Genomic DNA, 20936 nt, shown 5'->3' with positions numbered 1-20936 from the left:
TCATCATCAAATTCTTAGGTGTAGTGACGAAATTCAATCACTAAACACATTATGTACTTGCTACCTCCCTCGAACACAGGTGTTAGGTAATTCTGTTTTGACAGATGTGAAGAAATCGCCTTAATTAATTTGAACTTGGTCCCCCTCATGGTCCATGAATTTGTCCAAGTTCCTTCAAGCTGCTTCTCAGTCTGGTCGACAACAAAACATGCCTGGTTCTTTGATCCTGGGCAAATTCTTTGACGATTTATCTCAGCCTGTTTCATTCATTCACAGCTTCCCTCGTTGATTTGCATGAGAAATAGGAGGCAGAATTGGCATAAATTTTACATGACAGAAAATGCTTCATAAGTCATATACATACCTTATCACCAGGTAATGTGTTGATGTCTTGCTTCTTACACCATTGTCAATACAAGTGACAGAAAGAATGCATTTGCATTAATGTCAATTTGAGGAACTACTCCTGAGGCTGAGGGTTGTACACTCTAATGCTCAATTCGACTCACTAAAGCCTCATTTGTTTGCACTTAATGGAGGTCGAATCTTAGTCATTCAGATCTCAGATATTAAATGTGTTTGTTTTTAAAGTTTGAATCTTAATTATTCATATCTTAATCATTAAGTTTGTTTTTTTTTACTTCACAACCACTTAATGGGTCTGAATAGGTCTGTATGATTAAGATCTATAATAGAGACTTAATTTCATTAAGTTGCTATCACACATTCATTATTAACTGCCGCCGCCGCGTATCATTATCAACTACCACCATGCTGCCACCACCACCATACTCAACCACCACCACCACCCCTACCACCTCTACCTCCATCACCACCATGCCACCATCATCCTCAATCATAGCCGCCACCATTATCGACCATCACCACCCACTATCCTCACCACTCTGACCACCATCATTCTCACCCACAATGAACACTCATCCACCTCAGCTACCACAACTGACCACCTCATCACCATCAACAACTACAGCCGGCACTGCCTATCATTATAACCTACACACCACCTTCCTCAGTCATAACCACTACCTCCACCCGCCGTATTAACTATCACCACCACCATCCTCTCATAATCGTCACCACTACCAATCACTACTAGCTACTAATATGAACCACCATCATCAACCAAAACTACCACCAACCACTGCCTCTAGTCGGCATTCTCCCGTTAGCCATCACCACCAACAACTATCATATTTTAAGAAACTATATATTTTATTGATAGAATACTAGATTAGTTAATATTTTATTTGAATTTTATGTTTATTAATTTTTAAATAAAGATAAATTTTATATATTCAAATGTTAAAAATCAAGAAGTCTTAATTATTTAGTATTCAGATCTTAATACACATCTTAATATATTCAGATGTGTATTCAAATTCAGATATCTTAATCTTAATACACATCTTGATGTTCAGATGTGTATTCTGATTCAGACGTCTTAATCTTTAAAAAAAAATGAGGCCTAAGTCAGTTCGAACAAGTTATGCATTGCAAGCTTTGACCCTTCATGTTTGGTGGATACAGAGGCCTATCTATATTTCGGATGTCTCTTCTCTCGTTCTGGTTATAATTCCCTTGAACATCATGGTGAGGAATTTCTTGGGGAAGACAACCTATCAGTTCTTGGAAATTGGCTACTGTTAGTTTATATGAGTCCACCAAATTATAGAGTACATGATTCTCTATGAGTTTTCACTGAGAATACTTATGAAGCAGTAAGTAAAAGAGACACAGAATTTTTACGTGGAAAAATCTCACTCAAGAGGACAAAAACCAAAACCTACATCTGTAGGCTTTCAACTTCACTAACTTGTAATCTCACTATTACAAGCCACTTTGTAATGACTCTATTACAAAGACTTCAACTTAACTAACTTGTGATACTCTTACCACAAGCCACTTTGTCACTCTCTAGTTACAAAGAAATTAACTTATGACTAACTCTAGTCACAACACAAACTTAGAGGGTTTGTGATTTTGGGTTTCCTAAAACACAGCTTCTAAGAAAGCAAGATAGGAGTTACAATGAAGAACAAATAACAAGATTACAACTCAATTACGGATACACAAAGACTCATTATGAAACTGATCCTTTAGTGGAGTTGTCTTCTTGTTCTTGACACACTTGTGACTTCAATGCTGGATCAACACTTTAATGCTTGAGAAAATATCACTAAATACTCGAGTGAATATCTTCTGCCTTGCACCAGGTTGTTATACTACAAAAGATATCACAATGGTGATATCAATTCTTGGTACACGCTTCTTCCCAATGGGAAGTGACTGCTGCAATGTCTGTTGCACTGTCGCGTGTATAGTTGCAGACAGTCACTTTCTGCAGTTGCGTTCCAGCTGTATAGTTGACTTATACTTCTGTCAGAGAACACCAAAGGATCAGGTCCCTGTCGTGTTCCTTTTTGTAGCAGTTCATTTGCTGGAGTTCAGACTGAACTTCGTTCATTTGAAATGTGTACCAAGTGAGCCAGGTTCTCTATCTGGTTCTTAACAATAAGTTTGTTAGATCTTCAAAACATAAAAAGCATAAGGCAAAGATATTGATAACCCATCAATTTCCCTCTTTTTTATGATGACAAACTTAGGCATTGATAGTATTTGTTTAGAGCAGAAATAACCAGATGAGGTACCAGGAACTTCACAAGTTCCCCCTGAGCTTTTGCTTTTGATTCCCCCTTAATTAGATCCCCTATTTTTGCGTCAATTTTTCACAAGTTCCCCCTGACCTTTTGCTTTTGATCCCCCATTTCAGAATACATACACCTACTATCACAATGCATGCACTACTCACTATATTATCTTCCCCCTTTTGGTATCATTAAAAATACACACAAGCAGGCAAACTGCATAAAGAAGTCTAATACAGCTAACTCATGCCACATATGTGCACACAATATGACAGAAAAGAGAAGCCAAAGGAAAACAACATTGTACAGGCAAAAAGAGGAGCTGTTTCATTGATATTAACAATGGACTGAGCAAAACAGGAGAAGTAATGGTGAAGTCCAGCATGCTATCAACAAAAAGAGAAGTCAAACAAAAGTAGAAACAACAACCACAAAACATCACAATAGAAGACACTGGTTCACTAGGGGGTATCTAAGAGGCACTAGAAGAGGAAGACTGGGAGAGAGAAGCAGTAAGGGTTTTGAGAACCAGGTCCAGTCGGGCATTTGCAGACATCTGCTCTTCAAGCAGTTTTGCGTGAAGCTTATCATTTTCCTTTGTCAGGCAGTCAATATCTTCATTAACGGAACCGAGTCCTTTAACCGCTTGACTGAGCTGAGTTTCTAGTATGGCATTCTGAGCCCACAACCTTCTGATCTCTTCAGAAGCAGCATTTTGAGCATTTATTAGCTGAGAAATGGTCGCGATGTTTCCACCAACCCTTTCTACGCACTCACATTCTTCCAGAGTGGTATTAAAGAAGGTTTGCTTGTGTGTGCCCACTCTGAGATTACCCAAAGGAACCTTGTAAGATTTAAACACTTAAGTGAGGAGAAAGCCATATGGTAGCCCATGATTCCCACCTTTAAAGTTTGCTACATTTTACATATGATCTATCATGATTGCTGGCAGATTGATTGGGACAAACTCATCAAGAGCCTCCATTAAGACCAGATCAGACTTTATAGCAATAAACCGCCTCTTAGAACGAGGTAAAAGCACCTTATTAACTAGCTCAAAGAGAAGCTGATACTCAAGAAGTAGTACCTTCTTATGCACATGTTCCCCCTACTGAATGCTTGCTCTTTCATGATAGCTCTCCTAAAGTTGGCACCACAAATACCTTTAACTGAGGACATTCCTTCACATGGAATTTGGAGAACCTTTCCAAATGCCGAAGCATCAAGTACAATGTATACTCCATTTATTAGCACACAGATGTGATGCCCCTCAATAGTGAAGAGAGATGCGTAGAAATTTTGTACCGCATCTTCGTACACCATAGGCATGTTCTCCTAAAACAAGTGCTCTCATTGCTAAAATTCCATTATCTGCAAAATTTGCCTCATACCATCCATCTCTAAAATTGTTGAATCAAATGTACGACCCCACAAAACTTTCTGAGTTCTCAATCTCTCCTGCCAAAGACCGTTGTCACTAGGTATGGTCTTCAGAGAACCGGGTTCCCCTACAATTTCCCATTTTCATTTTCTAGATCCTTCAACAGATTCCCTTTCCAACTTGCAAGCCCCACAGTATCTCCTTCAGACATAACTTGCTCAACTATACTCTTCTTAGACTTACTGCTACCCATCACGGATGTTCCATTTTGTTTTTCAATAGCTTCATTCGAAGCTCCATCCATAGACTTCTGGATTTTTATAGATCGTTCTACTAAGGAATTGAGTTCCTTTAGAGCATCTTTGTCAACCTCATCCACTGAATACTTCTGTCAGTCACAAATTCCTTTTGTTTCATTAACCTCTTCTTCCTTATCTTGACACTCCTCTTACTTTTCTACAAGGTAGACTCGTAGCTCTCTTTCTACTGCAACCTAATCGTGGGTGACTTGGAAGAGGATTCTAAGGGCTTAGGATAATCAAGAGGTTCCAAAGTGGGTTTATCTGGAAGAGAATCAGGTTCTCCGGCAGGTTTTCCTAGGACAGTTTCATGGTTTAAAGACTCGAAGAGTACTATGGTTCTTTCATAGCCTAGTAATGGAGTTTCTTCCCCCTGATACTCAGATAAGAGATATGCTCCTTCATTCATCAGACTCTCAGTAGCGATAGCCATGATGTTATGTGCTGCTTCCTTTTCTGGTGACTCTGTGAGAGCTACTGAGTCTAAAATAGAGGAGTTCAGATATTGGTTAGGATCATCCTCAGAGACCTCTGACACCTAATAGGTAACACCTCATGAGTGTTCTTTGATGAGATCAGAGGAATGAGAAGACATGGACTTTTCAATACATAGAAGAGAGACAGGGTTTGATAGAAAAGAAAAAACTATAGGAAATGAAGAGGAAACAGGTGTGGGTACAGTAGCATTGTGAAAGAGTGGAAGAGTGAATTTCTAGAGATGACTTTAAGGATGATAGGGAAGTGGGAGTGGTGTTAATGGTTGGAGAAGGAAGCGATCGTTCGATTGCCATTATAGGAGTATTTGGTAGGTAAGTAGAGTGAGAGAGAAGTGAAGAGAAGATCATAGAGATACAAAAGAGATAAAGGTTCATAACTTGCTATGAAGGAGAAAGAGAGTTTTATTGGAAGAAGGGATAATGATGAGAAGAGAGAGAAACGGGTTCTGAACAGTCCTGAAATGGCGGTAGGTTTGTGGGAAAATGTTATCGTGCATAGGGGATAAAGGGATTTGAAAGACAAGACATGACATGCAGACTTTGAAAAGTCGGATAATGTGGCAGTTGAATTAATTTAGTTAACTCTTTTGAGAAAGCATGCAAAACAACACATTACTACTAACCTGTGGTAAAGAAACCTGATGCTCGAACATATCTTTTTGAAAAAGATTTTATCAGCTCTTCTTTCACAGTTCATAATTGTACCTTTAGCTTCTATGATCGCATGTGTGTTTACTTGCAATGGTATTGATGTGAGTTAGGCTTGGCCAGAAAATACTTTAGCTAATTTTACATGAAGGTGATTTTCATAGCCAACTGATGGAGAATCGGGTTCTCTATTAGGCTTTAATAACCCCAGCTTCACCCTGTTTCTTTCAAAATGTTCCCTACTCAAGGATTTGATGAAGATATTTGGAATTTGGTCTTCTGTGCTGCAGAACTTTATACAGATCAACGCTTTCTCCATATTATCCCTTAGAAAATAATTCCTCACATCAATGTACTCGGTCCTTTTGTTTTGAACTGAATTCTTGTCCAAGTTGAGTGCACCGGTGTTGTCACATAGAAGAGGCACACCATCAATAAATATCCCAAAATCCTCCAGTTGCTTCTTAATTCATAGGAGTTGAGCACAACAGGATGTTGCGGCTACGTATTCTGCTTCAGCTGTTTAAAGAGCCAATGAGTTTTGCTTCCTTGTTCCCCAAGAGATACATGATCATGGCAAGTGAACCATTCCAGAAGTGTTTTTCCTGTCCACAAGATAACCTACATAGTTAGCATCAGCATGCCCAATGAGATTAAAACTGTCACCTGAGGGGTAATATAGGGCTAGGTCCTGTGTTCCCTTAAGGTATCTCAAACTTCTTTTAGCAGCCTTCAAGTAAGATTCCTTGGGAATTGATTTTGGGTTCTATCCAGAATAGAAATACAAAAGGGGCTTAGGGAATTTTTGGATTTTGATTCTTGTCTAAATCTAGAATGAAGGGGAGTGATTATGTTATTAAGTAGATGGGAACTTTTGTGTTTCCAAGTGGGGACTGAAGTTTGATTAGTGGAGAAACTGGGTAAATTAAGTGGATTTCCCTGCATTCCTTGTTCTGCTACTTGTGGAGTACCTTGCACTGTATCTCCAACAGTTTCTTTAGCTTCAATGGTAGTAATTGAAGTACCAGGTTCCTCTTGAGAAGTGGAAAAGGATGTTGCATTGTCGTCACCTGTCTCCTTCATCTAACTCATCATATCAGCCTTCCCATTTGAAACATCAGATACTTCTCAGGGACCAAAAGTGGTTCATTATCTTGATCATCAATGTTCCCTCCTTTGTTAGAGGAGGGTGTCTTGTTGAATAGCTCATGAACACTTTCTTCCACATAGTGTGCCCTTTTGTTGTAGACTTTGTGGGCTTTGCTTTGAGGGAAGTGTCCTAGAAGGGTTCCTTCACCGCTTCTTACATCAAACTTCCCGAGTTGGTCCTTCTCATTGTTGAGAAAATAGCATTTGCATCCAAAGGTTCTAAGATGAGTTATCTTTGGTTTTCTTCCATTGAGCAACTCATAGGAGGTTTTGTTTAGGAGGGACCTGATCATACACCTGTTCACCAAGTAGCAAGCATCGTTTATTGCTTCTGCCTAGAAATTTTGGCGATTTCCCTGTTAATGAGCATTATCCATTCCATGTCTTCCAGAGTTTTTATCTTCCTTTCAACAGCACCATTTAGCTGTGGAGTCCTTGGTGCTGAGAAGTTGTGAGTGATCCCATTTTCATTACAAGACTCATCAAATTTTGGCATTGATATATTCTATCCCGTGGTCAGATCTGATACGTGTTTCCTTCAGTTCCATCTCCACTTGGATCTTCCTGACAAGTGTCGCAAATACCTAAAAAGTCTCTTAACAAACGGTATCCAGGTGGATCTTGAATTTGGCAGTCCACGAACCAGGTTCTTCTGAATCAGTTCATTCAAAAATGAGAGCCGTGAGTGTTCCAATCCTTTATGCCAAGGTTTTGCGTCATTGTCAGCTGCCTTCAAGCAACTCATATCACCAGTTTGTAGGGATTTAAGGTCAGCGAAGTAGATGTTCTTGTTCTTTTGGCAACTAAGACCACTTCACCAGTTACTAGATTGGTAACTGTGCGCATTTTTATAAGAACTCTACTTTGCTCCCTTTATCACAGATTTGGGACACACTCAAGAGACTCTGCTTCAGGCAATGCACATGGCACATATTCTCAATTGAGTGTGACAGAGACTTTCCATATTTTCCAACACCGAGAATGTACCCACACCCCCCCCCCCTTTTTATATATACACAGGATACATTCCCTTTTTTGCAGGGCTTTCTGTGAGGGTTGTAAGGAGTTTTCTCCTTTTGGAACCCGATTCCCTACCTGTTTCCACTATTGTTGAAGTACATGGCAGTAACAGCATCTGAGGACCAGGTCCACTTCAGAGATTTCTCAAGATCAATTTTTACTTTCTCCAATTCAGCTTGAAGTTGCCTATTTTTCTCAAGTTCACCACATAGACTAGTTTTCACATCATTTAATTCCTTCTCAAGCTTGATGTGTGTATCACTAGCTACTTCTTTCCCATTCCCAATATTCACAGTCCTATCTTCTAATTTGAGTCACTTAATGGTTTCCTCTAGGTCAGTGATTATCACTAAAAAGTCATCCCTCTCTTGCTCAGTAGCTGCAATTTTCTCTTCTAGAGTGTGTTTTTCATTGCTAAAGCCTTATATGGTTTCCTTTAAATCAACAACCACTACCATTAGGTCATCTCTCTCATTTTCTACACTATTTATTTTTTCATTAAAAACTTCCTTTTCCTTTTCAAGAATAGCTATGGTCTCATATAGATCCACTACACAGACCACCGGATCATCCATAGATTGTTCAGCATCTCCTAGCTCTATGGTCAAGATCTATTTATCATTATCAAGGCTATAATATGCATCAATTAGAATATTTGCTAATGACCTTAACTTCTTAGAAGAGTGGGATTTCAGATTTCTCTAAACATCCCTGAAATTTACCTCATCATTTTCATCCTCTTCATCATCGTCAGACTGAGCCATCAGTGCAAATAGTGAGTCATATTTCATTGCTTCAGTTTCCACTGCCATTATGGAGCTGTTTTCTGCATCTGGTTCCCTTTCTGATTCACTGGAGGAGTCTCCCAAAGCAGTAAGAGCATGTTTCACAATATTGTCAACTGCACTTTTTTGACTAAATTGTTTGTCTGGAACTGGGTTCCTTTTTGCTGCTTTGTCAGGGTTTTGTTTGTATTGCTCCTATTTCAGAAGTGGACAGTCTTTGATGAAATGCTCTGGCTTTCTGTACCTGTGACAGATATCATTGTTCCTTGCCTTACTTGAACTTCCCCTCTATGGTATACCACCATTTCTTCGAACCATCTTTTGAAACTTTTTAGTAAGATAGGCCATATCATTATCTTCTTCACTTGAGTCACTGTTTTCAGCCTTGAGCACCAGGTTCTTTTCCTTTTTTGGCTCTCTTATTTCACTATCTTTCTTTCTTTTCATCTCGTATGTCTTCAGATTACCAATCAGCTCATCCATGGTTAGAGTTTGTAGATATTTAGCTTCAGTGATGGCATTCACCTTACTCTCCCAAGAACTAGGTAGAACACTAAGAATTTTCCTTACAAGCTTGTTTCTGGGAATAACATCTCCAAGTGAATGAAGCTCATTTATGATGGATGTGAATCTAGTGTGTATATCCTCAATAAACTCATCATCCTTCATTCTGAAGAGCTCATACTCAGTGGTGAGCATGTCAATCTTGGACTGTTTAACCTTAGTAGTTCCTTCATGTGCGGTTTGCAATGCTTCCGATATTTCTTTGGCAGAATCACAAGCTGAGACTCTGTTGTACTCATCAGGTCCTAAACCATATACCAAGATTTTCTTGGCACGATAGTTCTTTTCTACGCCTTTTCTGTTAATATCACTGTACCCCTTTCTGTCTTTTGGCACCATTGGTCCAGTTTCTCCAAGCTTCTTCATAGGAACATGTGGACCATCACAGATGATGTCTCATAGTTTTGAGTCTTTGGCCATTATAAAATCATGCATACGAGTCTTCCACCAGCCGTAGTACTGACCATTGAATCTAGGAGGTCTGTAGGTTGATTGTCCTTCCTCAAAGTTGGGTGGAGCAGCCATTGAGATCCTTTCAAGGTGTTAACCTTTTAGAAATGACCCGCTCTGATACCAATTGTTAGTTTATATGAGTCCACCAAACTATAGAATGCCTGCTCCTCTATGAGTTTTCACTAAGAATACTTATGAAGCAGTAAGTAAAAGAGACACAGGATTTTTACGTGGAAAAATCCCATTCAAGGCGACAAAAACCACGACCTACACTTGTGGGCTTTCAACTTCACTAACTTGTAATCTCACTATTACAAGTCACTTTGTAATGAATCTATTACAAAGACTTCAACTTAACTAACTTGAGATACTCTTACCACAACCCACTTTGTCACTCTCTAGTTACAAAGACTTTAACTTATGATCAACTCTAGTCACAACACAAACTTAGAGGGTTTGTGATTTTAAGTTTCCTAAAACACAGCTTTTAAGAAAGTAAGATAGGAGTTACAATGAAGAACAAATAACAAGATTATAACCCAACTACAGATACACATAGACTTATTATGAAACTGATCTTTAGTGGATTTGACTTCTTGTTCTTGACACACTTGTGACTTCAATGCTGGATCAACACTTTAATGTTTGAGAGAATATCACTAAATTCTCAAGTGAATATCTTGCAATTCTTGGTACATAATTCTTCCCAATGGGAAGTAACTGTTGCACTGTCGCATGTACAGTTACAGACAGTTACTTTTTGCAGTTACATTCCAGCTGTATAGTTGACTTGTACTTCTATCAGAGAACACCAAGGGATCAGGTCCCTATCGTGTTCCTCTTTGTAGCAGTTCATATGCTGGAGTTTAGACTGAACTTCGTTCATTTGAAATATTTACCAAGCGAGTCAGGTTCTCTATCTAGTTCTTAACAATAAGTTTGTTAGATCATCAAAACATAAGAAGCATAAGGCAAAGACATTGAGAACCCATCAGTTACCGTTATTATTGTTATGTTTAGTGGAACCGTCCTCCACTTGGTTATTCTCATTAACATTAATGGTCAGAAAATCTCCGACCATGTTGCTAGATTAAAATTGATAGAAAATACAAAAGGAAAGACTGTTAGTAACTTAGTATATTTAGATGAACAGCAAAATTGATCTAGTCTCACAGTGGGCGTCAAATTGTTTAACCCAAAAACTGATTCAAGGATAAAATAATTAAAGTTATAATTCGGGGCTAAAAGTAACAAATTCAATCTAAATAATAATTAGACATTTAAGATAAAATGTGAGACAAAATAAAAAATTATAGAGCAAAAAATAATAAGAGAGATGTTGCTTGATGATCACTTGAGACTTGAATGCCTGGAGCTTTCTTATAGAGATTTTGTAAGACTGTCAAAAGATAAGGTTTTTCATATAAATAGTGGTAATGGTGAGTGTCAATTGTCCCTAAAATGAACAAAATGTTAGCTTTTGTAGTAATGGATAAGGGTTGCCATTTCTTTGAGTTGTGCTGCCGTTACGCTCATTTATTCTGGTCATTTGAATCATTTGTAACATCTACTTTAGTACTGAATCTCATAACTATAGTTTTGATGATGAATCTCGAATACTCTGGCACCTGTTGATCTTCTATCCTTCTTATTTGTGTACTCCTTAATCATTTATAAATTCTCTGATATTTGACTTTCTTTCCGAGTATTCTAGTTGATCTTACAAGGAGTCTTCCATCTAGTTGCTGGATTATACTCTAGTGTTCGTGTAAGATTACTAATAAATTCTTACCACATGTCATCTTATGAATGGTACACGCGTTAAGTCTATTTTTTTAATCAATAAAACAACCTCACTCAACCACCCTTGAGCCACCCCCAATGGCTCCCTCTGCCCTCGGACCTCAGCAACCAAAATCAAACCAAAAGGTTAAGGTGTCAGGGTTTGAGGTTCATGGTCAAGGTTGGATTCACGTCGGGGATCAAGGCCACGGCCGGGTTTGGGACCGGGGTCAAGGGTCGGGGTGGCTTAGATCCCGATCTTAATCCCGAAACCAAATCCCGACCCCCGACCCCGGACCAATCTCCCACCGTCCGGCTCATCCCCAACCTTCACAAATTTTGTCTCCCATAGTGTTTGTGTAGATTATATATTTTTCAAAAATAAATAAATCTTGCTAACTAATCAAATATCAAAAAATAAGTAAGAAAATCACATGTTTTTCAAAAAAATATTTTATTCACACCAAACGCACCCTTAGTGGAAAATGACTATCCTAGGGGACAGGGAAGTTATTTTCCAGTCCAAGAAATAAGGTGCTATACTCATGCTTCTCATTCGGTGCTACACTATTGATATCCTAATCATTCTATTAGTTTATATGAATCCATCAACTATAGAGTACCTGGTACTCTATGATGAGTTTCCACAGAAAATACTAATTAACACAGTAAGTAAATGAGACACAGGATTTTTACGTGGAAAAATCCCAACTCAAGGGGACAAAAACCATGACCTACACTTGTAGGCTTTCAACTTCACTAACTTTTAAATGCACTATTACAAGCCACTTTGTAATGACTCTATTACAAAGACTTCAACTCAACTAACTTGTGATACACTTATCACAAGCCACTTTGTCACTCACTAGTTACAAAGTCTTTAACTTATGACTAACTCTAGTCACAATACAAACTCAGAAGGTTTATGATTTTGAGTTTCCTAAGACAAAGCTTCTAAGAAAGCAGAATATGAGTTATAATGAAGAACAAACAACAAGATTACAACTCAACTACGGATACACATAGACTCATTGTGGAACAGATCCTTAGTGGAGTTGCCTTCTTGTTCTTGACACACTTGTGACTTCAATGTTGGATCAGATATTTAATTGCTTGAGAGAATTTCACTAAATGCTCAAGTAAGTATCTTGTGCCTAGCACCATGTTGTTATACTCTCAAAGACATCCCAAGGATGATGTCAATTCTTGGTTGGTACACGCCTCTTCCCAATGGGAAGTGACTGTTGCACTGTCTGTTGTACTGTCGCATGTGCAGTTGTAGGCAGTTACTTTCTGCAGTTGCTTTCCAGTTGTATAGTTGACTTGTACTTCTATCAGAGAACGTTCAGGGATCAGGTCCCTGTCTTGTTCCTATTTTCTCTTTATTTGCAGTAGTTCACATTAGCTGGAGTTCAGGCTGGACTTCATTCATTTGTAATGTGTACCAAGTGTGTCAGGTTTCCTATCTGGTTCTTGATAGTAAGTTTGTTAGATCATCAATACATAAGGCAAAGACATTGAAAACCCATCAATTTTCCCCTTTTTGATGATGACAAACATAGACATTGATAACATTTATTTAGAGCAGAAGTAAACAGATAAGGTAATAGGAACTTCACAAGTTCCCTCTAACCTTTTGCTTTTGATTCCTCCTAATCAGATCCCTTGTTATCCCTTTATTCTTTTGATTCCCCCTCAATCAGATCCCCTGTTATCCTTCTCCCTTTTGGCATCATTAAAAATACATAAGCAGGAAAATAGCATAAAGAAGTCTAACACAACCAACTCATGCCACATATGTGCACACAACATGACAGAAAAGAGAAACAAAGGAAAACAACATTGTACAAGCAAAAAGAGGAGTTGTTTCATCGATATGAAAATGGACTGATTAAACAGGAGCAGTAACGGTAAGATCCAACATGTCATCAAAAAAAGAACAAAAAGAAACACAACAGCCACAAAACATGATAACAGAAGACAACTGGTCACTAAGAGGTTTCTAAGGGGCACTAGAAGAGGGAGACTTGGAGAAGGAAACATCAAGGGTTTTGAGAACCAGGTCCATATGGGCATTTACAGACAGCTGCTCTTCAAGCAGTTTTGCGCGAAGCTCATCATTTTCCTTGGTCAAGCGGGTAACTTCTTCATTAGTGGAATTAATAGAACCAGGTGCCCTAACAGCTTGACTAAGCTGAGTTTCCAGTATGGCATTCTGAGCCCTCAACATCCTGATCTCTTCGGTAGTAGCATTTTGAGCATTGATCAGCTGAGAAATGGTCGAGTGCTTCCACCAACCTTTTCTACACACTCACATTCTTCCATAGTGGTTTTGGAGAAAGTTTGCTTGCGGGTGCCCACTTTGGGATTAGCCAAAGGAACCTTGTAGAACTTAAACACTCGAGTGAGGAGAAAGCCATATGGGAGCCCGTGATTGCCACCTTTAAAGTTTCCCACCTTTTGCATATGTTCTATCATAATTTCTAGCAGATTGATCGGGACAAATTCATCAAGAGCTTCCATTAAGACCAGGTCAGACTTTGAAGCGATAGACTACCTCTCAGCATAAGGTAAAATCACCTTATTGACCAGCTCAAAGAGAAGATGATACTCAGGAAGAAGTGCCTTCTTATACTCCCGTTCCCCCTACTGAATGTCTTGCTCTTTCATGATAGCTCACCTAAAGTTAGCACCACAAGCACCTTTGACTGAGGACATCCCTTCACATGGAATTTGGAGAAATTTCCCTAATGCTGAAGCGTCAAGCACAATGTCTACTCAATTTACTAACACACAGATGTGATCCCCCTCAACAGTGAAGAGAGATATGTAGAAACTTTGTACCGCATCCTCGTACACCTTAGGTACATCCTCTTGAAACAAATGATCCCATTGCTGAAATTCCACCATCTCCAGAACTTGCCTCATTCCTGTCATCTTTGAGATTGCTGGGTCAAACATACAACACCACAAGACTTTCTGAGTTCTCAATCTCTCCTGCCAAAGACCACTGTCACTAGGTATGGTTTTCATAGAACCAGGTCCCCCTACAGTTTCCTGTTTTCGTTTTCTAGACCCTTCAACAGACTTTCCTTTCCGGCTTACAACCCCTATAGTATCTCCTTCAGACATAGCTTGCTCAAGTACAACCTTCTTAAACTTATTGCTACCCTTCACGTATGTTCCACTTTGTTTTTCAATAGCTTCATTGGAAGCTCCAACCACAGACTTCTGGATTTTTGTAGATCGTTTTACTAAGGAACTGGGTTCCTCTACAATATCTTCATCAACCTCAACCACTGGAATGCTTTTGTTAGTCACAAATTCCCCCTGTTTTATCAACCTCTTGTTCTTTTTCTTGACACTCCTCTTACTTTTTTGCAAGGCAGACTCGAAAGCCTCTTTCTGCTGCAACCTAGTAGTGGGTTGCTTGGAAGAGGATTTAGGAGTCTCTGCTTGTTTGCGCATTTTAAACCACGCGTTGAGACCCATATCATCTTCACCAATAGGGATTTCACTGGGTGGAATGGATTCCAGGAGCTTGGGATAAATAGGAGGTTCTTGGGTTGATTCAACTGGAAGAGGATCAGGTTCTCCAACAGGTTTTTCTGTGATATTTTCATGGACTGGAGAATCGAAGAGTTCTAAGGTTCTTTCATCGTCTAGGAATGGAGTTTCTTCCCCCTGAGACATAGAAAAGAGGGAAGCTCCTTCAATCAAAAGACTTTCGGCAGCGATAGCCATAATATTGTGTGATGCTTCCTTTTCTGGTGACTCCATGAGAGCCACTGAGTCCAAAATAGAGGAGTTCAGATATTGATCAAGATCATCCTTAGAGACCTCTGACACCTGAGTGGTAATTCTTTCTAAGTGTTCTTTGGTGAGATCAGAGGAAGGGGGAGACATGGGGTTTTCAACACATGGAAGGGAAACAGAGTTTGTCGGAGAAGGAAAAATAATAGGAGATAAGGAGGAAACAAGTGTGGGTGCAGTAGTATTGGGGATAGTGGAAGAGTGGATTTCTAGAGGTGACTCTAAGGATGATTGGGAAGTGAGAGTGGTGTTGATGGTAGGAGAAGGAATAGATTGTTCGTTTGCCATTGTAGGAGGATTGGGTAGAGAATTTGAGTAAGAGAGAAGTTAAGAGGGGATCACAGAGATACAAAGGAGATGAAGATTCAGGACTGTTGTGAGAGTTTTATGGGAAGAAGGGCTAATAATAAGAAGGGAGAGAAATGGGTACTGAAGGATTTTGAAACGACGGTAAGTTTGTGGGAATGCGTAACGTGCAGAGGAGGTGAAGGGATTTGAAAGATAAGACGTGACATGCAGACTCTGAAAAGTCAGATGATGTGGTAGTTGAATTAATTTTGTTAACCTTTTTTAAGAAAGCATGCGAAAAACAAACACATTACTACTAACCTGTGGTACAAGAACATGATTCCCAAACAGTTTTTAAAAAACGATTTTAGCAGCTCTTCTTTCGCAACTCATCATTGTACCTTTAGCTTCTGTGATCGTCATGCGTGTTTACCTGCAACGGTATCGATGTGAGTTAGGCTTGGCCAGAAAACACTTTAGCTAGTTTTACTTGAAAGTGATTTTCATATCCAATTGATGAGGAATCAGGTTCTTAATTAGGCTTCAATAGCCCCAGCTTCACCCTATTTCTTTCAAAATGTTCCCTAATCAACGTGTTTGGTCCTCTTGTGATGGACCAGGTTCTTTGCCATGTTAAGATCGCCTGCTTCAGCTGTTGAGAGAACCACTAGGTTGTATTTCCTCGTACCCTATAAGATTAAGCATGATCCAATAGAATGAGCTATTCCAAATGTGCTCTTCTTAAGGTTTCCTTGATATTTTTTGGGTTCTATCTGGGATAGAAATACAGAGATGACTGGAGAATTTCTGCCTTTTGATTTTGTCTGAATCCAAAATTAAAGGGGTGATTATGTTATCAAGTGGATGGGAACTTTTTGTATTTCCACTTGGGGACTGAAGTTTGATTAGTAGAGAAACTGAGTAGATTAAGTGGATTTCCCTCCACTCCTTGTTCTGCTACTTGTGGAGTACCTTGCACTGCATCTCCAACTCTTTCTTCAGCTTCAGTAATAGTAATTGAAGTACCAGGTTCATCTTAGAAAGTGAAAGAAGATGTTGCATTGTCTTAACATGTCTCCTTCATCTGACTCATCATATCAGCCTTGCCTTTTGAAGCATCAGATATTTCCCCAGGAACCAAAAATGGTCTATTATCTTGATCATCACTGTTTCCTCCCTTGTTAGATGAGGGAATCTCGTTGAATAGCTCATGAACACTTTCTTCCACACATTGTGTCCATTTGTTACAGACTTTGTAGACTTTGCTTTGAGAGGAATATCCCAGAAAGATTCCTTCATCGCTTTTTGCATCAAACTTCCCAAGCTGGTCCTTCCCGTTGTTGAGAACATAGCGTTTGCATCCAAAGGTTCTCAGATGAGTTATCTTTGGTTTTCTTCTATTGAGCAGCTCATAGGGAGCTTTGTTTAGGAGGGACTTGATCATACACCTGTTCACCAAGTAGCAAGCGGTTGTTTATTGCTTCTGCCTACAATTTTTTGGCGATTCCACTATCAATGAGCATTGTTTGTGCCATGTCTTTCAAAGTTCTGTTCTTTCTTTCAACAACATCATTTTGTTGTGGAGTCCTTGGTGCTAAGAAGTTGTGAGTGATTTCATTACGAAGCTCATCAAGTTTGGCATTTGCCAAATTTTGTCCCGTGGTCAGATCTGATGCATTCTCCCTTCAATTCCATCTTCACGTGGATCTTCTCGATAGAGATAAAAAAAACCTCGAAAGTTTCACCCTATGTTCTAAGAACCAGTGGCCAGGTGAATCTTGAATTTTGGCAGACCATGAACCAGGTCCCTCTAAATCAGTTCATTCAGAGGTGAGAAGTTTGCATGCCCCAATCTTCTTATGTCAAAGTTCTGCATCATCAACAACTGCCTTGAAGCAGCTCATATCACCTGCTTGTAGAGATTCAATGTTAGCAACGTAGATGTTCTTGTATCTTTTGGCTATTAAAACCACTTTGCCAATTACCAGATTGGTAACTATGCACACTTTTAATACGAACTCTACTTTAATCCCTTTATCACAAATTTGAGAAACACTCAAGAGACTGTGCTTCAGGCCCTCAACATAGTACACGTTCTCAATTGAGTGTGAAAGAGACTTTCCAACTTTTCCAACACCGAGAATACACCCTTTTTTCATTTCCAAAGGATCATTCCCCTCCCTGCAGGGTTTTCAATGAGAGAAAATCCATGATGTTTCCAGTCATATGCTTTTAGTATCCATTGTCCATGAACCATTGCAGTCTCCTTCCTCTCATTGTTCCCTGCACATATATGGGTTAGCTAGTTTGGGTTCCTTGTTATGAGAGAAGGGATGAATAAGAGTTTTTCTAGTCCATACAGGCAATATTCATTTCTTGTGAGTGGTACCTGGTCCCTCTTTAGTAGTCACTTTTTCAGTAAACAATTTGTTTTTCTGAACAGATTGAACCGTGGCCTAGAAATTTTCTTTGAAGTGCCCATTGTTCCCACAGTGGGTACAATGCCAGTTATCAGGAACTGTGACATACTTTCTATGAGGGTTGTAAGGAGTTTTCTCCTTTTGAAACCTGATTCCCTGCTTGTTTCCACTATTGTTGAAGTACATGGCAGTGATAGCATATGAGGACCAGGTCCACTTGAGGGATTTCTCAAGATCAATTTTTACTTTCTTCAATTCAGCTTGAAGCTGCCTATTTTTCTCGAGTTCACCACATAGACTAGTTTTAACATCATTTAATTCCTTTTCAAACTTGATGTGTGACTCACTAGCTAGTTCTTTCCCCTTATCAATACTTGCAGACCTAAGTTCTGATTTGAGTCCCTCAATAGTTTCCTCTAGGTCAGTGATTATCACCAAAAAGTCATCCCTTTCTTGCTCAGTAGCTGCAATTTTCTCTTCTAGAGTGTGCTTTTCATTGCTAAAGCTTTCTATAGATTCCTTCAAATCAACAACCACTACCATCAATTCATCTCTCTCATTTTCTACACTATTTATTTTTTTCATTCAAAGCTTCATTTTCTTTTTCAAGATTAGCTATGGTCTCATTTAGATCAACTACACAGACCATCAGATCATCTCTAGATTGTTCAGCATCTCCTAGCTCTATGGTCAAGATGTCCTTATCATTAATAAGACTATAATATACGTCAATTAGAACATTTGCTAATGATATTAATTTCTTAGAAGAATAAGACTTCAGATTTCTCTGAACATCCCTCAAATTTACCTCATCATTTTCATCCTCTTCATCATCGTCAGACTGAGCCATCAGCACAAACAGTGAGTCATATTTCGTTGCTTCAGTTTCCACTGCCATCATGGAGCTATTTTCTACATCTGGTTCCCCTTCTGATTCACTTGAGAAGTCTCCCCAAGTAGCAAGAGCTTGCTTTACAACATTGTCAGCTGCACTTTTTTGACTGGTTCCTTTTTGCTGCTTTGTTAGAGTTTTGTTTGTATTGCTCTTGTTTCAAAAAAGGGCAGTCTTTGATAAAATGTCATGGCTTTCCGCACTTATGACAGAGATCATTGTTCCTTGCCTACTGCCCCTTTTCGGTATACCACCATTTCTTCGAACCATCTTTTGAAACCTTTTAGTAAGATAGGCCATATCACTATCCTCTTCACTTGAGTCATTGTTTTCAGCCTTGAGCACCAGGTTCTTCTCCTTCTTTGGCTCTCTCCTTTCATTGTCTTTCTTTCTTTTCATCCCGTATGTCTTCAGATTTTCAATCAACTCGTCCATGGTTAGAGTTTGTAAATCTTTAGCTTCAATGATGGCATTCACCTTACTCTCCCAAGAGCCAGGTAGAACACTGAGAATCTTCCTTACAAGCTTGTTTCTGGGAATAACATCTCCAAGTAAATGAAGCTCATTTATGATGGATGTGAATCTAGTGTGCATATCTTGTATAGACTCAGCATCCTTCATTTTGAAGAGCTCATACTCAGTGATGAGCATGTCAATCTTGGATTGTTTAACCTGAGTAATTCCTTCGTGTACGGTTTGCAATGCTTCCCATATTTCTTTGGCAGAATCACAAGCTAAGATTCTGTTGTACTCATCAGGTCCTATACTACATACCAAGATTTTCTTGGCACAATAGTTCTTCTCTACGGCTTTTCTGTCAATATCACTGTACTCTTTCCTGTTTTTCAGCACCATTGGTCCAGTTTCTCCAAGCTTCTTCATAGGAACATGTGGACCATCACAAATGATGTCCCACAGCTATGAGTCTTCTGCCATTATAAAATCATGCATACGAGTCTTCCACCAGCCGTAGTACTGACCACTGAATCTAGGAGGTTTGTAGGTTGATTGTCCTTCCTCAAAGCTAGGCGAAGCAGCCATTGAGATCCTTTCTAGGTGTTAACCTTTTAGAAAGAACCTGGTCTGATACCAATTGTTAGTTTATATGAATCCACCAAACTATAGAGTACCTGGTACTCTATGTGTTTTCACAGAGAATACTAATTAACACAGTAAGTAAATGAGACACGGAATTTTTACGTGGAAAAATCCCAACTCAAGGGGATAAAAATTACGACCTACATTTGTAGGCTTTCAACTTCACTAACTTGTAAACGCACTATTACAAGACACTTTGTAATGACTCTATTACAAAGACTTCAACTCAACTAACTTGTGATACACTTATCACAAGCCACTTTGTCAATTACTAGTTATAAAGACTTTAACTTATGACTAACTCTAGTCACAACACAAACTCAGAAGGTTTATGATTTTGAGTTTTCTAAGACAAAGCTTCTAAGAAAGCAGGATAGGAGTTATAATGAAGAACAAACAATAAGATTACAACTCAACTATGGATACACATAGACTCATTGTAGAACAAATCCTTAGTGGGGTTGTCTTCTTGTTCTTGACACACTTGTGACTTCAATGTTGGATCAGATCTTTAATTGCTTGAGAGAATATCACTAAATGCTCAAGTAAGTATTTTGTGCCTTGCACCATGTTGTTATACTCTTAAAGACATCCCAAGGATGATGTCAATTTTTAGTTGGTACACGCCTCTTCCCAATGGGAAGTGACTGCTGCACTGTCTGTTGTACAGGCAGTTACTTTCAGCAGTTTCTTTCCAGTTGTATAGTTGACTTGTACTTCTGTCAGAGAACGTCCAGGGATCATGTCCCTGTCTTGCTCCTATTTTCTCTTTATTTGCAGCAGTTCACATTAGTTGGAGTTCAGGCTAGACTTCATTCATTTGTAATGTGTACCAAGTGTGTCATGTTCCCTATCTGGTTCTTGACAGTAAGTTTATTAGATCATCAAAACATAAGGCAAAGACATTGAAAACTCATCATATTCCCTGCGCGTTTGTAGTTTTTCAGTGGGCATGAGACGGAGTAAGGGATTTTGAATTTTGATGAATTGCAAGTGCATGGTTCACTACTGTCCAAGTAGGCATGGATGTACTTTGTTGCTTGTGGCAGAGGATGTTTGAATTTACTGATATTACCCTTCTCCAATGTTCTAATATTTGCTGCCTATAAATTCGTTTCTTCAAATTTTCAAGCATTATATTGTGATAATTTTTGTTCTTAGTGAACCTTCTTGTCTTTTAT

The sequence above is a fragment of the Nicotiana tabacum genome, chromosome 10 (assembly GCF_000715075.1).
Source record: "Nicotiana tabacum cultivar K326 chromosome 10, ASM71507v2, whole genome shotgun sequence".
NCBI lineage: Eukaryota > Viridiplantae > Streptophyta > Magnoliopsida > Solanales > Solanaceae > Nicotiana > Nicotiana tabacum.
The sequence above is the reverse complement of the archived record's forward strand: the minus strand, read 5'-3'. Positions refer to the sequence as shown.